The sequence below is a fragment of the Balaenoptera acutorostrata genome, chromosome 17 (assembly GCF_949987535.1).
Source record: "Balaenoptera acutorostrata chromosome 17, mBalAcu1.1, whole genome shotgun sequence".
Lineage (NCBI taxonomy): Eukaryota > Metazoa > Chordata > Mammalia > Artiodactyla > Balaenopteridae > Balaenoptera > Balaenoptera acutorostrata.
Window position 1 is genome coordinate 41,334,729 of NC_080080.1, and position 6,000 is coordinate 41,340,728.

Below are 6,000 nucleotides of genomic sequence, written 5' to 3' on the forward strand. Positions count from 1 at the left end.
GAATTTCATCCTCGTAGCCCTGCCTGTCTTCACCTAGGATGCACTAATGCAGGCGGTGAGTCTGTTCATGACGAAGCATTAACTCCTTCTCATAGTTTACACTCCTGCTGTCCCACCAAGGCAAGTCCTCAGGGCACTCTCTCTCCCCAGTTAATCCCAGCTGCTTTCTCTCATTCTTGTCTCCCTAGTGATCCAGTGGTAAAGAATTCTCCTTCCAATGCAGGGGACACGGGTTCGATCCCTGATCGGGGAACTAAGATATCACATGCCACGGGGTAACTAAGCCTGCGCACCACAACTACTGAGCTCGTGTGCCTCAATGAGAGAGTCCACATGCCGCACACTACAGAGCCTACACACTCTGGAGCCCACACAACTAGAGAGAAGCCCACATACTGCAACAAAGATCCCAGTGCCTCAACAAAGATCCCACGTGTCGCAACTAAGACCCGATGCAGCCAAAAAATTATAATAACTTTTAAAGATAAAGAAAATAAATAAAAATAATGGGCAGCATGGAGAGGGGTGTAAGCAGGGAGAGGTAGTTTCTGAAGTCAAGATAGTATTTAGACATTTAGTTTTAAGAATCCAGACATTAGATGAAGGCTGTGTCAGAGGAAGAACCAATGGCAATTAATATACTAAACACAGAGAATTTCAACCAGGTATCAACTATCAGAACAAGAAAAAGGTAACGCCTCTGCCCAAACTGAGAATACTTGAAAGGAAAGCTAGTTCAAATAGCAGTTTAACCAGTGTCTACCTGAGGCCTGCACTTTGTTGGCACAGGAACAGATTGCCTGGATTTTCAGTATCAGAGAGAGGAGTCAGGTATCTAACTCAGTAGTCAAAGAAGATCTCCTAGTGAGCTTCTTAGTGATTTTCCATCCTGGCCTTCCACCCCTCATCACTCCTATCACCTTTCACCTGCAGGTTTCCCTCTGCACCTAGCAGTCCCTCTAACTGGGACACTCAATAGCTATGAGATAACCCTAGTCTGGTCATGAAAACAAGCTCTGATCCATGTGGCCAGTGATTGGATGTGCATCACCTTAACAAGAGCAATGCTGCAGGTGTAAAGAAACTCAAACAGTTGGGACTCGAAGAAAATGTAATTTACTCCACCTCTCTGCTAAGGAGATTTTCATGAGAACTTACACTGGGGGCGGGGGGGCCGGGGGGGGGGGGGCGTTGGTTGACATGAATGTCATTTGATTGGAAGATGTTTTAGCCCAATGAAATGAAGAGCTGTAAGAAGAAACAAGCTAGCAGGCAGATAAGGAGGCAGGGGGCAGGCATGAGCACTACCCATATACATTTGTCAGACACGTTTACTTGAAGCGAAACGATTTTTAACTGCGATTTTGTTTTAAAAAATTGTTTTAATTTTTTTACCTCTGTTAAAAGGGCATGGTAGTCCACTGATGAAAATAATCCATTAAAACAAGTTCTAGGATTGAATCAGACCCAAAATTAAGGTCATTTGAGGACCTGATTCAGAACTGTATGGGGGAAACCAAGATGGTGGAGGAGTAGGGGGACGTGGAGTTCATCTCTCTCCACAAATGCATCAGGAATACATAGACAGATGGAAGAATTCTCACAGAACACCAGCTGAACACTAGCAGAAGACCTTGGGCACTGGAAAGGACAAGAAAGATCCCCGCATAACTGGGTAGGACGAAAAAAAGAAGGGTAAAAGAAGAGGAGAGGAAGCGGGACAGAATCTGCACCACTGCTGGGGGGAGCTGAAGCAGAGGAGAGGTTCTCACATCCAGGGAAGCCTCCTCACCAATGGGGAAATCAGTTGGGATAGAAGGGGAGCATCTGAGGCTGTCAGAGGAGGGTGAAATGGCCTGTCTGTGACAGAGAGGACAGAGTGAGACCTACACAGACAGTCCGAGCCACAGCCCTGCATGCCCCAGCCTGGGACATGTGTCCGCCGGTGCACACAGGGGCTGAGAGTTGGAACATGGGGATTGGTGAGCAAACCTGGGGGGAGGACTGCTGTTGGCTGCGAGTAGACAGCCTGAGGGGACGGGAGGGAGGAAGTCCGCAACCAGGAATGCTTGAGGAGGAAACCCAGACTGCCATAAAAGCAAGGCGCCGCTGCTGAGTGACACGCAGGGGGTGACACCGCCATTGCAGCCTCTCTCTCCCCAGGCACCAGGGCCCTGCCCCACCAGGCACTAGGAAAAGCCCCCATCAGGGCTGGCCTTCTCACACCTGCCACCAGGAACTAGGAAAAGCCCGCACCAGGGCTGGCCTTCTCACACTGGCCACCAGGCACTAGGAAAAGCCCGCACCAGGGCTGGCCTTCTCATGCCGGCCACCAGGCACTAGAAAAGGCTCCGACTAGAGCCGGATCTCTCGTGTCCATGGCTGCCAGCTTTCCCACGCACCTGTCACCGTTGGGGCCCCCGTGACACAGGAAATCATGCCACCGCCACACCCTATCCTCACCAGGACAGACCTGAGTGCTCCATGGCAGCCTTGGGAGCAGATTCCTGTAGGTGGTCCACACACAGAGGTGGGGCTAAAACCACAGCTGAGCCCCAGGGGTGGGGCGACTAAGGAAGAGGAAGAAAAATCTTTCCATGCAGCTGCACAAACCGCAGATTAAACCCCTGTGATTGGCTTGTTAAACCCTGCATCTCTGGAATATCTGAATGGACAATGAGTGTTCCCACAACTGAAACAGGTCTAGCTCCAGCAGCTGTGGACTTTGGGAACTAGTACACACAGGAGTTGGGCCAGGTCAGAGTCTGAGCTGCCCCCACAGTGCACACAGAGGGACGAGAGACCTACCCAGAGACCTACCCAGAGGCCCCAGGAGGGCCTCCTGGGGAGGCGGAGGTGGCTGTGACTCACAGTGAGGCAAGGACACTGTCAGCTGAGACCCCAGGAAAATATAATTATTACTATTTTTTTATGTTTTGCTATGTTATGTTGTTGTTATTATAATTTGTTTTTATTTTTATTTAGTTTATTTTTTATTTCTATTTCTATGTAACTTTTTGTTGTTCTGTGTTTTTTCCTTGTTTATTTTCTTTCCTTTGTTCTATTTTGTTTTTATCTTTTTTCCTTTTTATTTGTTCTTATCTTTTTTGTCTTTTTTTTCATTTTTGTGTGTTTGTTTTGTTTTCTTTGCTTTTTCCTTCAGTTTGCATTCTGCTTTTGTTTTATTTTTTATTTTTGTTAGTTCTGTTTTTAGTTGTTCAATTTTGTTTTGGGATTCTTTTGTTTGTCTGGTTTTACTATTGTTTTTTGTTTTCTCTGTTTTTGTTTTTCTTCCTTATTTTGTATGTGTGTGCTTCTTTGGGGGTTTTGTTTTGTTTTGTTTTTGTTTGATTTTGCTTTACCATTTGTCTGGGGTTTTGTTTCTCTGCTCATTTGTTTGTTGTTTGTTTTTAATTGTTGCCATTGCTGTTTGCTTGTTTTTGTCTTTGCTATTTGTCTCGGGTTTTGTTTGCCTGTTTATTTTCATTTGTTTTCTTCCCACCCTTTTTTTTTTCTTTCCTTTTCTTTTTCCTTTCTTTGCTGAGCTGTGTAGCTTGCAGGGTCTTGGTTCCCAGGCCGGGGATCGGGCCTGAGCCTCTGGGGTGGGAGGACTGAGTCCAGGACGCTGGAAAGCCAGAAAATTCCCAGACCCAGGAAATATTAATTGGAGAGAGTTCTCCCAGAGGTCTCTATCTCAACGCCAAGACCCGGCTCCACCCCACTGCCTGCAGGCTCCATTGCTGAATGCCCCATGCCAAACAACAAGCAAGACAGGAACACAAACCCACCCATCAGCAGACAGACTGCCTGAAGTCATACTAAGCCCACAGACACCCCAAAACACACCACCTGACACGGCCCTTCCCATCAGAGGGAAAAGATCCAGCTCCACCCACCAGAACTAAGGCACCAGTCCCTCCCACCAGAAAGCCTAAACAAGCCATTGGACCAACCTCACCCACTGGGGGCAGACACCAGAAGCAAGAGGAACTACAACCCTGCAGCCTGTGGAAAGGAGACCTCAAAAAGGAGACCACAGTAAGTCAGACAAAATGAGAAGACAGAGAAATATGTTGCAGACAAAGCAGTAAGGTAAAAACCCACAAGACCAAATAAATGAAGAGGAAATAGGCAATCTACCAAAAAAGGTCAGAGTAATGATAGTAAAGATGATCCAAAATCTCAGAAACAGAATGGAGAAAATACAAGAAATGTTTAACAAGGACCTAGAAGAACTAAAGAACAAATAAACAGTGATGAACAACACAATAACGGAAATTAAAAATACACTAGAAGGAATCAATAGCAGAATAACTGAGGCAGAAGAACGGATAAGTGAGTTGGAAGATAGAATGGTGGAAATAACTGCCACAAGGCAGAATAAAGAATAAAGAATGAAAAGAATTGAGGACAGTCTCAGAGACTTCTGGGACAACATTAAACACACCAACATTCGATTATAGGGGTCCCAGAAGAAGAAGAGAAAGGGTCTGAGAAAACACTTGAAGAGATTATAGTCGAAAACTTCCCTAACATGGGAAAGGAAATAGTCAATCAAGTCCAGGAAGCACAGAGAGTCCCATACAGGATAAACGCAAGGAGAAACATGCCAAGACATACATAACTCAAACTATTAAAAATTAAATACAAAGAAAAAATATTAAAAGCAGCAAGAGAAAAGCAACAAATAAGATACAAGGGAATCCCAATAAGGTTATCAGCTGATCTTTCAGCAGAAATTCTGCAGGCCAGAAGGCAGTGGCAGAAAAACCTACAACCAAGATTAATCTACCCAGGAAGGCTCTCATTCAGGTTTGACGGAGAAATCAAAGGCTTTACAGACAAGCAAAGGCTAAGAGAATTCAGCACCACCAGACCAGCTTTGCAACAAATGCTAAAAGAACTCCACTAGGCAGGAAATACAAGAGAAGGAAAAAACCTACAAACAAACACAAAGCCAAAACAATTCAGAAAATGGTAATAGGAACATACATATCAATAATTATCTTAAATGTAAATGGATTAACTGCTCCAACCAAAAGACACAGACTGGCTGAATGGATACAAAAACAAAACCCATATATATATATTGTCTACAAGAGACCGACTTCAGACCTAGGGACACATACAGACTGAAAGTGAGGGGATGGAAAAAGATATTCCATGCAAATGGAAATCAAAAGGAAGCTGGAGTAGCAATACTCATATCAGACAAAATAGACTTTAAAATAAAGACTGTCACAAGAGACAAGGCAGGACACTACATAATGATCAAGGGACCAATCCAAGAAGAAGATATAACAACTGTAAATATTTATGCACCCAACATAGGAGCACCTCAATACATAAGGCAAATGCTAACAGCCATAAAAGGGGAAATCGACAGTAACACAATAATAGCAGGAGACTTTAACACTCCGCTTACACCAATGGATAGATCCTCCAGACAGAAAATTAATAAGGAAACACAAGCCTTAAATGACGTATTAGACCAGATAGACTTAAGTGATATTTATAGGACATTCCATCCGAAAGCAGCAGAATACACTTTCTTCCCAAGTGCTGACAGAACATTCTGCAGGATAGATCACATCTTGGGTCACAAATCAAGCTTTAGTAAATTTAAGAACATTGAAATCATATCAGGCATTTTTTCCAAACACAACACTATGAGGTTAGAAATCAATTACAGGAAAAAATTGTAAAAAACACAAACACATGCAGGCTAAGCAATATGCTACTAAATAACCAAGAGATCACTGAAGAAATCAAAGAGGAAATCAGAAAATACCTAGAAACAAATGACAACAAAAACATGATGACCCAAAACCTATGGGATGAAGCAAAAGCAGTTCTAAGAGGGAAGTTCATAGCAATACAATCCTACCTCAAGAAACAAGAAAAATCTCAAATTAACAACCTAACCTTATACCTAAAGCAACTAGAGAAGAACAAACAAAACTCAGTTAGTAGAAGGAAAGAAATCATAAAGATCAGAGC